The 20,846-nt window shown below is 37.7% G+C and overlaps 1 protein-coding gene and 1 long non-coding RNA gene across 5 annotated transcripts in view; one reads left to right on the forward strand and one right to left on the reverse strand.

Annotated features, from left to right (window-relative positions):
* LOC150097182 (uncharacterized) overlaps positions 1 to 8,522 on the reverse strand; it is a 33,330-nt gene extending 24,808 nt beyond the window's left edge. The window contains exon 1 of the long non-coding RNA XR_016549647.1: positions 8,429 to 8,522. This is a non-coding gene — a long non-coding RNA (uncharacterized LOC150097182). The remainder of the gene's footprint in view (positions 1 to 8,428) is intronic.
* Positions 1 to 20,846, forward strand: part of LOC150097180 (RNA binding protein fox-1 homolog 2-like) — a 678,934-nt gene that overhangs the window by 371,781 nt on the left and 286,307 nt on the right. The window lies entirely within an intron of this gene.

Raw genomic sequence — 20,846 nt, forward strand, 5'->3', positions numbered from 1 at the left:
TATTTTTAACAGGTAGTGATATTTGGAGAAAGCAAAGAAGACGAGTGGGAAATGAAAAAAAGAGAACATTTCAGTTAGCAGAAACATTCTGTAGGATCTAATGTAATGCTAAAAGATTAGTGAGTGTTTTTCGTGTATTTAACAAGAAATACTTTGGAGATTTTCTCTCTCAAATGCTACGATGAAATCCTCTGAGTCCACAGTTGAAGAATCTAAAAATTAATTTTTACGCCCTTTGTTTGCGATATATGTTTATGTAATGGCCTATTCCCGTATGTAAGGTGCCATCTCCATTAAAAGCTGTGCGTAAATAGCTGAAATACTTGTTCTCTCGATTCTCCATTAGGAATGCACAATGATGTTTTCCACATTTTTTCTTGTTTGCATAGGAGGTTTTGTGTTTTTATGGCTAATTATTATGCCAAATTTGTTGCAGCTGTTATTCAGTTTAGTGAAATAATCTAGGAGACACGAGTGAATTTATTTCAGCGTCTACTATCATTTGCATAATGCTAAGAATTAAGTTTCATATCTCCGATTGTAAATCAGCCTTAATGCCACTTTCTTTCATAATGTGGTCCATACAGATGATGAATATGAATGCAGATACTGTACACCCTTGTCTCTTTCCCGATTTAACACATCAAACCATCTTCCTATATCTGTTTCAATTCTAAGTGCAGAATTACAACTTAAATATGGACGACGGTCCCTTTATTCAAGTAGCGTTCCATTTATTCCATAAAATCGTAATGTTCTGAACAGCATTCATTTTTCCATCTCCTCATATACGTTTCTCAAATTTACAAGACTTATATACAGATCCACGTTACATTCCAAGGATTTCTCAACAATCTTTAAGTGGAAATCTGATCCTGACAGCTCCCTATTTCGTCTAAGCACATCTCGTTCTTCAAATCGCTCTTCAATTTCTCTTAGCCTCTTCTGAAGTGTGCTTACATAAATCTTACCAGGAATACTTAGTAGGGAAATTCCTGTGTAATTCCCACATTCAGTTTTATTTCCCTTTTTACACATTGGTGCTGTGAAAACTCTCCTGTTATCCGGAACTCGACCTTCTGAAGAGGCCTTATGAATTGTGCAATGAAGTTACTCTAAAACTTTTATACCTCCATATTTGAACTGATCATTTGTTCCAGCTGTCTTTTGACATTTTAGGTTTTTGATTGCTTTTTATTTCAATTTTATCTCACGTATTGATAGATCTATTAATATGATTCAATGGACATGTGCAAAATGCTATACGTTTTTCAACATACGGGAATAGACGATATTTATATTAACTCATATATATGAGAGAGGTTCATCAGTAATAAATTTAAATGGAAAAGAAAGAGAAATAGAAATAAAAAGAGGAGTCAGACAGGGAAACTATCTCACAAAATTATTTGCTACAGGTCTTTAATGTCCGATCCCATTCAAGTACCATCTCCTATCTAAGAGGCTGACAACCATGATGTGACTCATGGTTAAACCTGTGGTGAGGACCCTATCTCTTCCACATATTCCACGTCCAAATATTGTCCTTCAATATGCTATGAGAAAATTAAACTGGAAAAAAGAGATGATGAAATCATTCTAATAGCAACATCGCCAAAAAAACTGGAACATATGATTATTGGATTAAATGAAGTAAGTCTGAGGATAAGCTTACATATAAGTATAGATAAATCAAAAATAATGTACGTGGAAATACACCAGAACTGAAACAAATCAAAATAAAATCAAAGACACATTAAAGACACATTAGAATAGTGAGTTGATACAAATATCTATGACAAATCATTACAAACAACCATATACTTGATCATGAAATTTCAGCTAGAATAACAACAGGATGGAGATGGAGATTTTAATCAGCAAGTGGAGATATTTACCAAAAAGAAAATTTAGCAATCCTTCTTTCTTGCCTAAATATAAAGATCTGCAACCAGTGTGTACTCCAACAAGACCTATGGTAGAGAAACCTGGAGTCTGACTAAACACCTGGAACTATTTTTGAGGATAACTCGTTTAAATAAAAAGAATGATAGTTGGATAAGGGGGCAAACAAAGATCATGGACTTTTAGTAATAAAAGGCAACAAATGGCCCTGGGTAGGACATGTGATGAGAATGGCTGACAACAGATGGACAAAGAGAACAACAAAACGAATACCAAAAACTGGTTATCGGAAACCAGGTAGACCAGTGGTAGGATAAAACGATGAGATAACAATATGTGGATAATTATAGTGGAGTGATGGACAAGACCAGCTAAAATGGAAGAAGCGAACTAGCTCGAAATAATAATGAACCAGTTACAACAATAATATAGTCTAGATTTTTCTTATTTCTTGTGTCTTTTCTCCATAAGAATTTGATTTTTGGACATCTTTATGTTGATATTCTCAATATTAAACAGATTATCTCATGTTTTACTGTTCTCTTTTTCGGTAACATCAATTATTATTTCTGTGTGATTTTTCTGTGAGTTCTTCTTTTTAATGACACTTCTTATGACGACGGTGCCGATTTTCAATTCTGTTTACGTTGAGTTTGTTCTAGTAGTTGACTTTTCAGTTTTCTCCGTGGTTCTCTGACCTAAAAAAAGAAGTCACTATGTTTAAGTACGTTACGGCCTAACCGACATGAAATGTCATCGTAAAATTACGTTTGTTTCAGGTTTAAGCCAATAAGAATACAATATTTGGTCAACTAAACTCCAAAACTGTCAGCCCATCCTGATTATTTCTGTATCCACGTGTACTAACGCTGCCCAAACCATGAAACTTGAGGACTGGATCTCCATTTCTTAATAGCTCTATGGATGTATTCTTTCAGTTGGCTGAAATGACAATTCTTATGACTCAAGAAGCCCTTTATTATTTAAATAATTAGTATTAATTTGTAAATTGCTGAAATTCCTTCAAAACAAAACAGGACAACTAGTAGTTTGGGGGAGAAAACCAGAAATTGCTGAATATTGATTGCATTCCCACAAAAACCAAGGTTTAATCCTGCACCAAGTTTGGTCTGCTTCCATCAAAATTCTAACAACCGCAGAATTGGGACATGACACGCTTGACACCACAGAACGTGACAGCAACAACTAGCATCGTTCGAAAGCTTGCACATTAATTAGCGCAATGTTCTTTTTTTCGCTCTGTTTATATACACTAGTTTGTTGAAGTTCTTATAACATCTTTTATGGGTAAGGTTTTTCTGATCTTTTTTGATACGTCCTGTATCTCTGATGGTGTAAGTTAGAATCACGTGATCTCCATACCGGTAATGAAATAAAACAAATTTTAAACCGTAGACATATTTGTCGTCAAACATAATTTAGATTCAATGAACATAATCCTATTTGAAAACTACCTAGATAATATTAAATTTTGCATGGAATAGAGTTCGAACCCCGTCTAAAAAAGCGAAGACTTACAACTGAAGCAACTAAGACTATAGGACCGGGGGGGGGGGGATTCTCTGACAAATTTCCCAAGTTTTCAGCAGGAACACCCTATCATTATGAAGGTCTCTCAAATCCTAAACTATATTGGAACGGAGGTCTTTCCAGCCATCGTTTGTGCCGACTGACCTCTAGAGGCTCTTGAGAACGAAAAATATTAATTCATCGCTACTTCAAGGAAATAACTGCATTGAACAAAAGCACTGATAAAGGTCAAGTATATGAGCACATGGCGGAGTTCGTGTCTTTTAAGTAGTGCAAACCCAAGACATTTCTGATATTGAAGGTTGAATTCTCACAAACTCCTGATCTATTTTGAAACATTTAATTCTGTTATTTGGCAATGAAATGATAGATTTTAATATTCTGTGTTTCTGCTATTCTCTCTCTCTCTCTCTCTCTCTCTCTCTTGTGTGTGTGTGTGTGTGTTTTACGCTTAAGCATAATAAACCCTTACCGTAATACATCCGAAGAACAGGATGGTTAATTCTTATTCTCCTATGTTTATATATCATGCGTGTTCGTTTGATTTTTCCGAGAGGTAAAAATCCCACCACCTCCGCATGAGATCCATTAACTCATCTTGAACTCTAAAACCATTGAAAAATGTTCAGGTTTTCCGATCAAAGAGCATCATCTAAACCGACTGAGTTACGAAGTCTCTTGACGAGTAAGAATATCTGTATAAGAATAAAAAAATATAAGTATACTTATACTTTCAAAGGGTGAAAGTATAAGTATACTCTACCCAGTATAAGTTAAAATAAATTACAAACACGATTTAAAGAAGCCAGAGTCTTGCAAACTTCAATAACATGGCAATGGTACGACAGTAAATGATAGATGGGCATAATGACAAGAGTACACGATCTAATATTCTTCAAGAATCAACTCACTAAGTAGAGCACAAATGTTATCCCATTAAAATAGCTTAAAAGACTAAAATGCTTAAACATAGCTTACAATTAGTTAAGTACATAATTCTATCCTTACTTTTTATATCATTCCGTTTTACCTTTTAAAAACAGCAAAACCGTCTCCCTGATGACGCTTGACAAACTATACATAGATAATAAATAATATTTCTAACTTACTAGTCGGATAACAATTTGGTAAAATCATGCGACTGAAGAAGCAGGTACATCTTTCTTACAAACATCACTTGTTGATACGTATTCCTTTTAAAAAGTCATTTCTAAGTAATTGGATAGTTTCAGCCATTATTGCGATCCAAATAATCTTTCGTTACCCGAAACCTATTACTCCATTCTGTTTATCTTCCACTTCATCCTCTTCTTTTTCTGCACGAGTTAAATCTCATCACTCGATGGTTCTTAGAAATCTTAAACCACTCAAAGAAATGCATCACCGATACCTGACACCACTTCCAGAAACATATCACAATATAGCAATCGATGAGGGTGCAACAACACGGGGATTTGTGAAACGGGTATCCACTTTCTTTTCTCCCTCGCGACTGACTGTCGCTTACCACGGTGTTTTTCAAGCCTGTGTTCTCTAGGGAGTAACAAGAAGTTTCCAAAGCCATCGCATTTAATGCATTATATTTCATGCACGAAATTGTCCTGCGTGTTGCTATGATCTACTTGAAGTCGGCGAGGGTACTCATCGATTTCTTAGTTACATGCTTTCCTCTGAGAATTAAGTCTTTGGTGAGAAAAATGTCGAATGTTGATGTTTGAGAATGGATTATCAGAAAAAAGATGAGAAAGTTTTTAACCCTTCGTCTCTTTATTTAGTAGGTGGTTAAAAGTTAATGTTTCCGCAATTTTTTTTTCTTTCAAAGTAATCAAAAAAACTTTACACTACTTAATTTGCCCACCGGGGAATATTGTTCTTTCTAACATTGCCAAATGAAATTATTATGGACCTTCTTTCCCTGAAGAGAAACCCATCCTCCAACCACCGAACGTCGATTGAACAAACAACTTAATTGAATCGCTGTGTTCAGTTCGTCCAATCGAACCAACAAAGTTCTATTTAAATACGCGGATGAATTCCTTCGTATGGTGTTTGTATTTCTTTCAACTTCCAACGTCTAGAGACTGCCGTACTCACTTCCCAAAATCATAAATAAAATCCCCGGAGACGATTAAATCGATATGTTAAAGAACTGTTATCTGATGCCGAGAAAGAAAAAGGTTTTCTGAATCTCTTGTTCGACGAAAGGAGATCATTAATTACCATTGCTATCCTCCCTTCGTAGCTGTTTCAGCACTTAGGCATTAATAGATGTTGAAAGGAATACTGGCTCCATCACTATTCTGCAAGTCTCTCAAATAGCATTTATCGCCACGTAGCCCATAAAAGCTGTGTGGGTGGGTTTTCATAAACTGTATGTCAGGGTACAGCAAGTATTGATTAGATCGGTCATTTTAGTCATGTTTAGATCTATACGTAACCATCACTTTCTCTCTCTATCTTCAATCATCTCTCTTTCCCTCTCCCTCTGAATCGATTGGTTTAGCAACTTGCTATTTACATCAGAATTGCTTATCTATACAGACATGTCATATGCACTATATTTCATTTTCATTCTTCTTTCTTAGTCACTATTTTCCTATCCTCATAATGTGTCCATTCTGTTTATTATGCATGTTGAAGACAGACTACTTTCGCCATAAATCCTGGATGCATAAAGTCTAAGACTACGCCAATATTGTATACACGCAATAGTATTACCAAACACACTCATGAGACAAAAACATTACGACCACCTAGTAACGTATTGGGCCTACTTTGGCCGAGAAAACCGCTTGTAATTGATTCGACTACACTATGAAATATGTCTTCAGTATTCTGGATCAACTAAACACGTGCAGGTCGGGAGGTCATTGACAAAGCGAGACAACGGTGTCGGGTGGCAGATGCTACGTTCCACTTGATCCCACAGATGTTCGATGCGATTCAAATTAGGAAACTTAGGCAGTCGGGGAAGCACACTGAATGGTTGGATATGTTCTTCGAACTATACTTGGCAATGCGAGCCTGTTAAAATGAGGGCGTTGTCTTGTGTGAAGATAAAGATACATCAACCCACATCGTTACAATGTAGGGCAATATAAGGTTCGAAACAATTCCCTAGTAAGAATTACTGGCTCAGCTGTATTCAATGGGGATAGGAAGACCCAGTAATGTTTGTTACACTGAGCAATTTCTGGCAGTTATTTCTCAACTTTTATATCAGTTCTTCCTGGGCATCCAATGTCCAGGAATTGAATGTATCCTGAACATTGATGCCCATGATCCATTCATTTCCAATTGTGGCGCGTGTAAGGTATTCAGTGAAAGCCTCTACTGTACATCTGCGTCTAATGTGAAAGTTCTTATCCTGTAAGATGAGCCTCACTACAGGTTTGGTTGCTATATTTTGTATAATGATCCACATATGAAAAGTTAGAAGACCTATAACTCAACGGTGTCATTTTGGCAAAGCGATTAAAGACAAAGAAGCAACCTATTAATATGTTTCTTTAAAAGTTGAGGATTGTATTCACTGGTAAAAAACAGTATGGGGAAGATTGTTCCCAAGCAGAAGGAATGATGGAAGACGATGATAAGTTTTTTCGGCATGTTTGGAGTGGACAGCGTATGTGTGCTAACCAGCGGCTGTCTAGTTCTTATATAATTAGAAGAACGTACAGGAATTGTAGTAGCCAGTTCAGCAGAACAATTCCACAATGTACCTAAGAAAAGGTTCAGTGCGGAAACAGAGCGTCTATGGGAATTGACTGAAGAGAGTGGTTGACAGATGGATCAGTGATTAAACAGATGGACCTCTTCTACACATAACATCAACAATTCTTAGGAAGTTTCGGATGTGCCACCCTAAATGTCAGAACTGGGGTGGTACAGTCAAAACATCCCTAAGAATTCTTGACGTTTTCTGGTCAGAATGTTAGGAATTCTGAGAAGGCTAAAGCGGCTCTCTCTCTATCTATCTATCTATCTACAAGATGTAGATCGTTGTTGGATATCAAATTGAAGAACAAATTGTGAAAGCAGTTTCTGGTTGGAGAGTAAACCTTGCAAGTATTGTAAATGTTCAAGCTGGTCTCGCACACAGAAACAAGCTCTCTCTCTCTCTCTCTCTCTCTCTCTCTCTCTCTCTCTCTCTCTCTCTCTCTCTTCAATTCTTGCCGTTTTCTTTAAGTTTAACCTTGATTTTTTGAGCAACATGAACAAAAAAAAAAAACCTACACTGATTAAACTCACTCGATATTTCGTATTTTCAGTCTCTGAGTAACCTTCCTCTTCAGACAGCTGTAGAACCCGTCTGTGGCAAGATGAAATCCCTTGTAGTACGCTAATTGAACGCACAGTAAATGATGAGACAGCCCCTCCCTATTAGTGTTTTATCTCAGTGAGTTCCCCCATACACAGATTAGCTACTTACAGTAAAAAAAAAAAAAAGATAAGTGAAATCATCCTTACTTGATTAATGGTCAGAGAATTAAGAACGCGCGCGCGCACACACACACACACACACACACACACACACACACACACACACACACACACACACACACACACACACACACACACAAGGGCTGCATTCGTTCTTTTTCTGGATAATTAATTAACAATATCGTCGGCAATGATGTGCTATAGAAAAGTAGTTAATTGCAAAGACCATTCATAACATATCAACCGAAGCGAAATTCCATCCTGCAATTAATACAGCCTTTTAATAACCACAAATACTTAAAGTGGAAGAAATTATACGCTTAGGAATGTGTTTCTTTAATAAATGAGATGGAAATGTATGGATAAGAAAAAACGCGATGTGCTTTTTAAAGTACTTGATAGACAAAACTTTTGCTCAATATTATTAAGCATATTGACTAAGCAAAAAAAAAGTAATAATAATAAAATATAATAAAAACTTTTTATAATATCAGGCATTCTAGTTTGATAAATTAAGAGGGTGACTTACTGAGTTTCAGTGAGTAGTCTGTATCGAGATATTCATGTTTCCATCTTTAGCCATTGTACTGTGAACAAAATCTCCGAACCCAGAACCGCCTACCAGATAACCATGGGCTGATCGCTCTTCTCTTAATCTGTTATTCTGTATGGTATAAAATAAATAAACTTCCATTAGTTCATTAAAGAAAGTAAGTGCAGCTCTTTCAGCTTTAACTAAACTTTTGGAAATAGGTGGGCAGCTAATCTCCATACTTCGTCGTCACCAATAGGTGAGCTCACGGCTATTTGATTATTTTCAAGAGGGAAAAGAATACCGCAGACAACTGCCGCCATCTGGTGATCCAAAACTGTAACTCGTATTACTGCCTGAAAGAGTATGATTTGTGAGATCGCTTTTTCTGAAGTTTTCTAAACTTTTTCTAGGGTTTCGAAATCTATTTTATTGTATAAAAATCATGCTTACTCAAAGAAGATTTGATTTTAGATCTAATTCATTCGAATTAAAATAGAAATAGAAAATTGAGCTTAATAACATAGTTGATCGGGTATGGGGAAATATCTGTCGTGGCTTTTAAGTTGAAAGTTAGCCAGCCTTTTATGAATTGAATGTTTACTATTATAACGATGAAGCAGCTAAGATTATCATGTGTGTGTGTGTGTGTGTGTGTGTGTGTGTGTGTGTGTGTGTGTGTGTGTGTGTGTGTGTGTGTGGTGTGTTTCCAGCAAAAAAAAAAAATACTTTCCAGGAAAGAAGAAATTCTCTGCCTCCGCATGAGAACAGCTAACTCACCTTCGCTTGAAAATAACTTGTAAACGTTCCTCCTGCTCTAGACAAGATATAAACAAGGTTTCTTTTCCTTTTTAATTTTTCTTTTTTGTAAAACTTATTTAGAGGGAAGGAAAATGTAAAATTGGGTGTTAATATTAGAAACTATATAAATTGAGGTTTCCAGTAGGCTTAGCTTAAATCTTACAATTTGTTCTTCAAAGATCCAGTAGACAGTCGCATGCTATTCATTGTCTCTCTCTCTCTCTCTCTCTCTCTCTCTCTCTCTCTCTCTCTCTCTCTCTCTCTCTCTCTCTCTCGTCTATCTGTCTATTTACATATATGTGTGCTGAATAGTAGGATCCTTAAATTTACAGAAAGCATAGAGAATTGTATTGAAGTCAACATCTTAGATGCTTGTCTTCAATACAAACTTGAAGGGTCTTAGCTTTAGTAAATACGCATTAAGAACTGAGATGCAGTCTCAAATGATTTTTCGCTGAGATTCTTTCATTTCTTTATGCATTACTGAGAAAAGTAAACAAACACTGTCTGTGTTTAAACAGAAATGAGACTCTCTCCGTCCCCCTCACCTGTGTTTTGCAACTGAGTTTTCTCTAGTTGAAACGAAAGGTCCACGAGTTGATGTGTGTGTGTTTGACTTAGAACTAGTGAATCAGAATTTACGAGCTGGCACTCATCTCTCCTTAATAATTTATTCCCACATTTTGCTTAAAATGTGTTCACTGGAAGCTTTATATGGTTCGCTACCGAAGTACGTGCTACAAACAAATGGAATTCTTATGGTAACGGTGAGGTGGACAACATAAACCTTTTATAGCCGTGTGTTGCTGCACACAATAATAAAAATGGACACAAAAAAACTAAACTATTGAGATTACAACGGAGAATTGAAATTTTAGTCTATTATAAATAATAAATATTTTGGACTACGTTATTCCTTCCAAAAGAAAGTAAATAGACCTTTTTATTACGTGGTATTTCTAAACGTGCATCCAATGCTCATTGAGAAGGGATTCTCTCTATATTTCTTGAGCAGTAGGGCAAATGATTTCAACTATGTTGAATAAATATCGCTAGCACTAAGAGGAACGTAACGAAGGTTTGACCATCAATTGAGTTTCTTTTTTGTGTTTGGTAATGGTGTTTGGTCATGCAAGACGTTTTGTTTTGTGTTATTATGCTGCGAAACTTGTGCATCTATTCAGAGAAAATAAGACAACATGCACGCGATATCAATAAAACAACAATAGTCTCTCTTTCTCTGGTTTTCAATATACCTTCGTTCAGTTCCTCGTTTTTGTTTAGTGCATTTATTTGTCGTTTTTATCTCTTTCTTCTCAACTATCCATCCATAATTTTATATCTTCTGCCTTCTATCTTTTTATATCACGCTACAACTTTTATCTTTTTTCTTGTATTTTCTTTAGCCCTACAATACTATTCAAAGTCGACCCCAATCACAATACCTCTCTTATTGTGAATTTTTTTGCTTCTACAGAGTTTTGAAAGCAGTTCGATCAGTAAAAATATGACTTTCCTACTGAAAGTTTAATGTTCAAAATAACGTAACATTTTAACTGCCTGCTTTCGCCATGAAAAATAAAAAAAATAAAAATGTTTCAGACGTGTAGTGAATATTTTTTCTCTACGCCATGCGAAGTCAAGTTTATATCACAGAAAGGATTTGGCTACGACATATTGTATACTGTATAGCTGCAAGGAATTCAAACATTAATAAATCCTGTCCTAAATGCAGAACACAGAACGTTACTGGTTAGATGGGTGAAGCATAAATGCTTCTCATATTCCCCTTTTGTCTGAGAGGGAAGTTATTTGAGTGGAGAGTTATTAGGCTTTAAGCTCGCCCTGGAAGGGCAGTGAGATTAGCTGTGTTCAGCTGAGCATAGAATTGACTTGGGTCTTTTGTATTTGTAGAATTCTGCTTCATTGGAGTCTGAAGCTTGCTTGATCAGCGGGTTTGGATGATTGCTTGTCTTGGTGAAGAACTTTTCTGCTAGATCATGAAGGAGGGATGTGATGAACCATGGGGCGTCCAGAATCATTCTCAGGCATTTATTCTATATCCTCTGCAGTTTTTGAATGTTTGTATCCGAGGTATGGCTCCATGCAGGAGATGTGTAAGTGATGACTGGGAGTATTACCATCCTGTATATGAGTAGTTTGTTCCGAGTATCCAGTTTGCATCTTCTGTTGCGCGATTACTTTGGATGTCTTCGAGCTTATGTGTTTTATATGACTGGTGAATTGGAGTGTTTTGTCCAGCATCACGCCGACATATTTGACTTCAGTCTGCCATGGAATCTTGATTCCTAACAGATGTATGTGGTCTGGACCTTCTTTTTGGAGAACAATATGGCTGAACTCTTCTGGGGTTTGTTTGATTTCTCCAGTCCATCAGCCACTTCTCCAGTGTATGATTACTGCTTTGGAGTCTTTTGATGGCTAGTTTGGGGGTGAGAGATCTTGATATTAAAGCAGTATCATCTGCATATAATGCCGTGAGTGTTGAACTTGGGTTTTGAGAGATATCAGCTGTATAGATAGAAAATAGCAGGGGGGAGGGGGGGCAGAAGTGAGCCCTGCGGCACACCTGCTAGGATCTTGCGCCTGGTTGGTACAGTTTCATTTATTTTGACCTGCATGTATCTGTTTTTGAGGTATGTATCAATTATTTTTATTAAATTAATTGGTATATATTGAATTTGATGAGTTTGTAGAGAAGATTCTGATGCCCCACCTTATCAAAAGCCTTCGCCGCATCTATCAAGACCACAGCTGTGTGGAGAGTCCAGTTGAAACTTTTGTGATATATTCAACCAGTCGGTGTATTTGTTGTACAGTCTATGGCTTTTTCTGAATCCGAACTGCTCATTTGGAATAATACCCAATATATCCGTTGCTGATTGAAGCCTTGTAAGGACGACTTTTTCTGTAACCTTTCCAAGGCTGGATAGAAGACTGATAGCTCTGTAGGCTTTCGGGGAGTTGAGAGTTCTTTCTAATCTTTTTGATTGGTGTAATATCCGCTGTCTTCCAGGTTAGGGGAAAGTGCTTGAATCTGAGGATGGCATTGATTATGTTGACTAGATGGCTTTACTGGGAAGTAGTTTGATTATTCTGTTTGTGATTCCATCTGGACCTGGAGCCTTGTTGTTGTTCAGATGGGTTACGATATTTGTAACTTCTGCTGGAGAAGTGGGTGTGATAGGTTCTCAGTTATCCTTTTGTTGTCTTAAGACCTGCTTGACTCGGCTGTGAATCTTGTAGATAAGATTGATGTTCAGATTTTCATAAGAAGGGTTACATTGAGTTCCCAAGCTGTCAGCTAGAGCTTCTGTTTTTTCTTTGTCAATGTGGGCTACACCCTTCTTGGTCTGAATTGGGGGTATAAGTTGCCTTATAGTGCGGAGGGTTCTCAAGAATTTCCAGATGGAGTTATCCTCTGGGTTTAGGTTCATCAGTTTGGTTTCCCAATCTTGGTTTCGATGTTTTTGGAGAGCTTCACGGACTTGTCTATTTAAATTATTCAGAGTTGTTTTATGTTGTGGGGCTCTTCTATTATGGTACCTCTTTCTGGCTTTGTTTTTTAATCTGATTAGGTCCATGATTTGCTGAGGGATTCGACCGCTAGGGTGAAAGACTCTGGTTTGTGTAACTGATTTTATTGCTTTTTTGATTTGGCTGGTAAGGTTGTTTACGACTATGTTTATTGTGAATAATAGGTACTGGGCCGATGCGATCTGAGAGAGAGTTCTGGAGAGGTTGTTCAAAGATATAAGGAAGTGTGAAGGAGAGACCTGCTCTTGTGTACCGAGCTTAAGCAGAACGGAGTTGTGATCAGAAGGTAACTCGTTTAACGTTTCCACTTGATATTGGTATTCGATGTATCTGAGAATTGCAATGTCGAGTGCATCTCAGATTCCAGCTGGGCTGTGATGGGTGGGCTCTGTGGGTCTGGCTTCAACAATAGTTTCGAGTTGAGAAATGGTCTAGAATACGACCTACCTTTGTCATTAATTGTGGAGCTGTCCTAAATTCTTCAACTTCATCTTTACTGACTTTGTGGGTGAAGCAAGATACTTTTCATATTCCCTGCTGTCTGAATGGATACAGTAAAGGAAAACGTTTATGAGAAGTATGCTCGCCCTGAGAGGGCAAAGGGATTATAGATCATTTCTTGGAATCGTGATGGCTTTAGTACGTTTGTGTTTGTACAGATCCGTCAGCAGCTTGTCGCACCAGTATATTGCGATGTGTAGACGTTCTTAGGAAATACTTTGCCGCAAGAGATTGAAGGAAAGAGTAGATATAAGGAATGGCTGTATCCTGATAAAGCAGAACATCTCTGACAAACCATGGGGCGTTCAGAATCATACGAAGGCACTTGTTTTGCACTCGCTGCAGTTTGAGGATATTAGTATCAGTGATATGGCTCCATGCTGGCGAAGCATATGTGTTTATAGGACGAATCATCGGTTTTTAGAGGAGCAGTTTGATTCCGGTGTGTAATTTACTGTTTCTGTTTATTAGGGAATAGAGCTGGGCGATGGCTTTTGATGTCTTTGCACACGAGTCGTTGATGTGGTGGTTGAAGGTTAGTCTTTTATCCAGCAGTACACCAAGGTATCTGACTTCTGTTTCTCAAGAAATTTTGGTGTTAAACAGGAAGATGTCCGCTGTAGGAGATACTGTTTTTCTGGAGAAGAGCAGGACTATGCTCTTCAAGGGGTTTACTTGTAATCTCCAACTGGAGAACCATTTTTCTAATGTTTGTCGGTTTTCTTGGAGTTTCTTGGTAACTAGGTGTGGGAGAAGGGATCTGGTTAGTATCGCTGTGTCATTAGCGTAGAAGGCCGAGATAAATGGCATTGAATTGTGTGGAATATCTGCCATTAATATCGAGAACAGAATTTAAGGATCCTTGCGGAACACCATCAAGAATGGGGTGCTTTGTAGATATAGTGTAGTTTATCTTGACCTGCCTAAATCTGTTGCTGAGTTATGGTTGGATCAACTGTGCCATCTCTAGTGGGATGTTAAAGGGGATGAGCTTGTTGAGCAGACCATAATGCCACGCCTTATCGAAGGCCTTGGCCAAATCCAGAAAGACAGATCCGGTAAGTTGATGGGAATGTTGTAGCCTGTGGTAATATATTTAGTCTACGGATCTGTTGATTGGTGCTGTGATGTTGACGGAATCCAAATTGTTCATTTGGGAGGACATTCAACTTATTTACTGTGGATTGGAGTCTGGTGAGGATGACCCTTTCGGCAATCTTTTCCAGGTTTGAAATCAGGCTAATGGGAAGATAATTTTGCGGTAGATTCGTCTTTGCCTGGTCTATGAATGTGGGTTATATAGGCAGTTTTACAAGGGGAAGGGAAATATCGGAATCTAATGAACTCGTTGATTATGTTGGTAAGGTGCACAATGGCTCTGGGGTAGTAGTTTAATAACTTTATTGGTGATGCCATCTGGACCAGGAGCTTTTTTGTTGTTAACATTCTTAATGATCTTGTAGAGATTTCTTCTGATGATTTGATTAGAACGGGCAACAGGAAGTTTTAGTACATGTTTCACATCACGATGAGTTTTAAATTTTATATTTATATACAAGTGGTTGAAAGTCATTTTTTCCTAAGCAAGTCGACCTAAATAGTGTCCTAAATACAATTGACAATTGACAATTGACATTTATTCTTTAAGGGTGAAGCAAAATGCTTTTCATATTCCCCGCTATCTGTCGTGGTTACAGTGAGGGTAAAATTTACGAGCAGTTTGCTCGCCCTGAATGGGCATGGAGATTATGCATCGCTATAGGAGACTAATATAGTTTTTGGTCTTCTATATTTAAATATGTCCGTTGGCTCGTATGCTGCAGCTTGTTGAACCAAATCGTTGGGATGTGTGGACGTCTTTAGAAAAAATTTGGAAGCTAAAGATTGTAGATAAGAGAGAATATAAGGAATATTTGTGTCTCTGTGGAGTTCGCTATTTCTAACATACCACGGGGCGTTCAAAATCATTCTCAAGCACTTGTTCTGCACTCGCTGTATCTTAATAATGTTAGTATTAGAGGTGTGGCTCCAGGCTGGAGAGGCATAGGTGATTATAGGACGAATCGTCATCTGGTATAGCTGCAATTTGATTCTGTTGCTGAGTTTGCTATTTCTATTAATTAGCAGGTAGATCTGAGCTATGGCTTTAGATGCTTTTGCACATGCAGTCTTGATATGTTGGTTGAAAGATAGCTTTTTGTCGAGAATCACACCCAGGTAATTTGTTTCTTTCTGCCAGGGAATTTTAGTATTGAATAGTAACACATCTCCTGCAGGAGACATTGGCCGTTTTGAGAAGAGAACCGCTGAGCTTTTCAGGGGGTTGACTTCCAATCTCCACTTGGAGAACCAACCCTCCAGCTTTAGAAGATTTTCTTCAAGCTTTCTGGTAACGAAGTGGGGTCTGAGATATCTGGTTAGTATTGCCGTATTGTCCGCATACAGTGCTAAAATGGAAGTCATCGGATTGTGTGGGATGTCTGACATGAATACAGAAAACAGCAATGGAGCCAGTAGAGATCCCTGCGTCACTCCAGCAAAGATATGGCGTTGGGACGATGTAGAACTGTTAATTTTAACTTGATTGATCTATTCTGAAGATATGAACGGATTAGATGAACCATATTTAGTGAGATACCGGCTGAGATAAGTTTGTGCAGAGTCCAAAATGCCAGATTTTGTCAAATGCTTTAGATAGGTCTAGGAATACCGCTCCTGTGCACTGGCGCCAGTTGTAGCTGGTGGTGATATATTCCACAATTCTGTGGATTTGCTGGGTAGTACTATGGTGTTGTCGAAATCCAAACTGTTCTTTAGGGAGGATGTTTAGGTCATTTACTGAGGTTTGGAGTCGTGAGAGGATGACCTTCTCTGCAACCTTACCCAGATTGGAGATGAGATTGATTGGACGATAATTCTGCGGTAAGTGTGGGTCTTTGCCTGGCTTATGTATAGGAATCACATCAGCCATTTTCCAGGTGGAAGGAAAATAGTGAAGTCTTAAGATTGCATTTATTATACTGGTCAGATGCACTATAGCTTTTCGAGGCAGCAGCTTGATCACCCTGTTTGAGATGCTGTCTGGTCCAGGAGCTTTATTGTTCTTAAGTTTTTTTAATAATATCATATAATTCAACAGGTGATGCAGGTGCAATATGATCAGCACTGGTATCCGGGAGGTTTAGTGCATGCCTAACCTTTCTGTGGATTTTGTACAGATGATTGAAATCAATGTTGTTATAAGAAGGTTTGCACTGATCCTCAAGATTTTTAAGTATGGCTTCTGCCTTATCTGCATCTGTGTGGACTAGGCCCTGGTTTGAGATTATAGGGGGAGGGATCTGGTTTTATTTTTGATGTTTCTCAGTAGGCCCCAGATAGAGTGATCAATAGGTGAGATAGAGGCTAACTTTTTATCCCAAACTTCGTTTCTGTGTGTTTTAAGTGCATCTCTTACTGCTCCATTCAATCTGTTAAGCACTGTCTTATCCTGAGGTGCGCGAGTGTTATGAAATCTCTTCCTAGCTCTGCTCTTCTCTCTGATCAGGTCCATAATGTCCTCAGGCAAACGATCAGGCTTGGGAACAGGTTTCTGGTAGGATACAACCATTATAGGACTTAATCTGTTGGGTGAGGCTAGCCACTGCAGATTCCACATCTTCTGGTGTGCATATGTGAGGGACGGGTCCAATTTGATCCCGAAGTGCTTTAGACAATCTCTCCCACGATATGCCTGAATGAGAAGGAGGAGGCAGGCATTCTTGTTCTCCCAATTGCAGTAGAATTGGGTTGTGATCCGACGACAGCTCGTTTAGTGATGTAAGGCTGTACTGTAGTTTAATGTCTTGCAGGATGGCTATATCCAGGATGTCAGCAGTGACAGATGTACTGAGATGAGTTGGTTCGGTAGGTCCAGCCACAACAGCATGGTTTAATCCTGTGTAGCTAGAAACCATTTTTGTTGGTAGATTTACTGTTCCAAGCAGGATGCTTTGCATTGAGGTCTCCAGCAATGATGACCGGTCCTTTTACTCCAAGGATGGCATCCAGATCTGAGGTCAATAATGTCTTTAATGGAGGGTTGTATGCAGAAAAAATTTTGAGGTTTCCAATTGAGTTTGTGAGAACATTGATTCCTGTGATTTCGAGGTTGGTGGTAGTAGGGTTGGTTATTGAGTGATGATTGATATAGTTTTTGATAAGGGTGGATGTACCTCCACCTCTATACCCAAGCCTGTCGTTTCTGTAAATCTGATACCCTCTGATTTTCAGGGTGTCAGCAGGCCTCAGGTGAGTTTCATTAATTAGCAGTATATCTGGGTTGTATCTATTATTAAATTCCTGGATTTCTAACAGTTTGTTTTTTATACCGTTGGCATTCCAACCGATAATCCTAAGAGAGTTTGGGACGATTTTTTTTCTATGCATCAGAGAGTGCAGATAATATGGATTGGGTTTGCTGTAGGAATCTTTTTGTGACACTTAAGGATGGATTTGAGTTGCTGAAATCCTGCAGCATGTTTGCAAGAGAAGAGGTGATAACAGCTGATAGATTTGAGTGTGGATTATTCCGGTTCTGGGTTTGTACTATCTGTTTGGAGCGGGCCACATCAGCATATGTTCTTACTTGATGTTGAAGATTCGTTTTCTTAAGGGGCTCAGTTAATGATGGGTGAGCACCTGTTGTCATGTTTTCCCTCTTGGAGAACTGAGTAGCCTGAGCTTCAGGAACTCTCGCACTAGATGACGAGGTAGATTGATGACTTGGATCATTCCATCTGTTTTTGGGGTGATGTATACACCCTCTATAATTAGCAGGGTGAGGACCCCCACAATTAGCGCCCTTAGCCAGAGTGGATTTTGGCTTGGCGCAGGTGTTTGTGGGGTGATTCTCGCCACATTTTAGGCATTTGAACTGGGCTTTGCATAGCTTCTGGGCATGGCCAAATTTTTGGCATCGGTGGCACTGCCCAGAAGATGATTTCTTTCTCAATGGTTCTGGGGTGATTTTGAGTCCACAGATTGATTTTAAATTATAAATGTCTTTGTAAATGTTATGAATTTCTACTAAAACTAAAGGCATAGGTGTCTTATTTGATCTAAACATTCTAGTAACCTTTATGGGGGATAGTTCCTGTAGGTTAAGGTCAGTAACTATTTCATCTGTGTCAATATCCTCGGAGACTCCACGTAAGACTACTTTCAGATTTTTTTCGGAGGCAAGTGAAAATGTGTGATATTGGGTTCCTCTAGTGTCCAGTTCCTTTGTAAGATTTCTATAGTCAGCCACCGTGGTGGGCTGGATACGTATTCCCTCGTCTGAATTTTTAGCAGACGTGTAACGAATCTGTGAATTAGCCATGATGGTTCTGAGTGATGACCATCTCTGCTTTTCCCTTAGGATAATCGGTGGCATCTTTTCATTGGGGGAAACAGAGGGATCTGAAATGGGAACATCCTCGTCCATACCAACAACATTTGTTGACTCAGCAGCAAGAATTTTTCTCTTCTTACGTGCGTGGGTTTCTTCTTGATCAGAAGGATTAGAGGTAGAGACAACTAGATTGAGTTTTTCCTCCATTTGAGGGGAGTCTTCATTTTCCTCAACATCGACTTCAGGTGAGGAATACAAATTTTAGTAGCTGGGCCAATCCCGTTCAAACTTTTTGAGGAGCTTTTTAATAAAACTGAGCGCTAGCTTTTTACCGAGTGACTCGATAATAGTGTCGGGGTCAATCATGCTGGTAGGCCATGTCAGCTTGAACTTCTTTTGGAGTTTATCAATGAGTTCAAGAGCTGGCTCTTTATCGAGCAAATCAGTGAATACGTCTAGGTCAGGTACGCTCATATCGATTTAACTGCGTATGTGCGTTAATAAAATATCCTGCAGGTCTGAAGACCTGCCAGTAGAAATTTTTGTAAAATATCCCTCAGCCGCAAAGGACTGCCTGCAATATCAAGCATAGGCGTGTCAACCAGCAATAAGATGTTAAAATACAACAACAATGACGATATTAATGGTAGTAGGCCTAGAGTATCGCCTTTGTGAAGTCAGTTGACTTACCTGGATAAACCAGTATGGAAAATAAAATGCCTGTTTATGGCAGCAAGCAAATAACTGATATTACTAAAGAATATAAGCATAAATCTCTAAAAACTTATCAGTCAAATTCACAATTCACCATCAAAAATACACGACACGAAACACTAACACGCGAGCCGCCATCTTACTTCCGACCTCTCTCTGTCCTAATACAATAAATACAAACTCTATTAATATTTCTATTATTTGTTATACAAAAAGGTGTGTCTGTTTTGTGAGCACGCATTTTTTTTTTAATTAAAAAATTTAGTTTAATAGTTCTTAGTTTTCTAAAACCAAACGGATTAAAAATTATTTTTAAAATTTTGTGGATCAATACCGAATAAATACACGGCTCTTTCACTGAAGGATGACATTTCCCAAAAATATCTAAAAAGCAAAGAGAAAATATTTTATATATATATTTGGCTATATTGTATTTATACATTTGCTTGAAAACCTGTATAAACTCTTTTCTTGCAAGAAGAAAAGTCTATTTCTTCTTGCAAATATTGATTCTTATGTTTTAAATTTTCATATTATTATAGACGCTTTTTGTTGAAATTGTCGTCCTTAAAATATTTTATTCAAGAATGCGGCTTGAAGTCTGATTTCAGTTTAAGATCTCGGTCTTCAGAAAAAAAAAAAAAAAAAAGTTTTCTTTATATTCCATAAAGGCTACTTGCTTGACATTTTTTTCGTAATAATTCTTAACCATAAGAAAAGTCGCCTATTTGGCAAAATGCCAGAAAATGTCACGAAGGAAAATTTGTTACAAATCCTGTTAAGAATTTTTAAACCTGTAATGAGTTGCTACCACGCTACACAGTTGAAAGTCTATTTCTAAAAAAAATGCTGTATAATTTTTTTAACACTTTACATATCTTATCTATTTCTAAATATCTTGAATTTAAATGTGGGCCTTTATTTGGTGAATTTATTTAAGGATACTTCATTTTTTCTATACAAATTAATATATTTTTTTTAGATTATAGTAACAGTTGCTAAGCATTATGTTCAACATGTGTAGCCTAGCAACCGAACCATGTTGCTACGCAACGAATACGCATTTATGGTCAATAGCCGTGAGAATGAGAAATTAATTTTTTTATGAGAAGGATAAACTTAGTTTGGGATGTTGAATGATCGTAAAATATTTACAAGGAAAATTGCGATAATACTGCTGTTAACTGACTATAATGTGATATTAGAACTGAAGATAATCAGTAATGTTTTAATACACTAGTTTAATTTAGATATTATTTAAAAAATGTCTAAAATAATTTTTAATTTTTTTTTCAGAAAAAAAAAATCAGCTAACGCCTTTTTATTCCCGTATACGGGGAGTAGGCGGGCCATTTAGCCCTATCTAACTTTTTGGAGCCTGAGTGGGCAGTTCAATCTCCACTAGTACCAATTAGAGATAGATGGCCCAAGGCTATCACTAATTAAGCGGTACACAGTGAAGAGAGA

Source organism: Typopeltis vanoorti, chromosome 17 (genome assembly GCF_054136105.1).
Source record: "Typopeltis vanoorti isolate ZY-2024b chromosome 17, IOZ_Tvanoo_1.0, whole genome shotgun sequence".
Taxonomy (NCBI): Eukaryota; Metazoa; Arthropoda; class Arachnida; order Uropygi; family Thelyphonidae; genus Typopeltis; species Typopeltis vanoorti.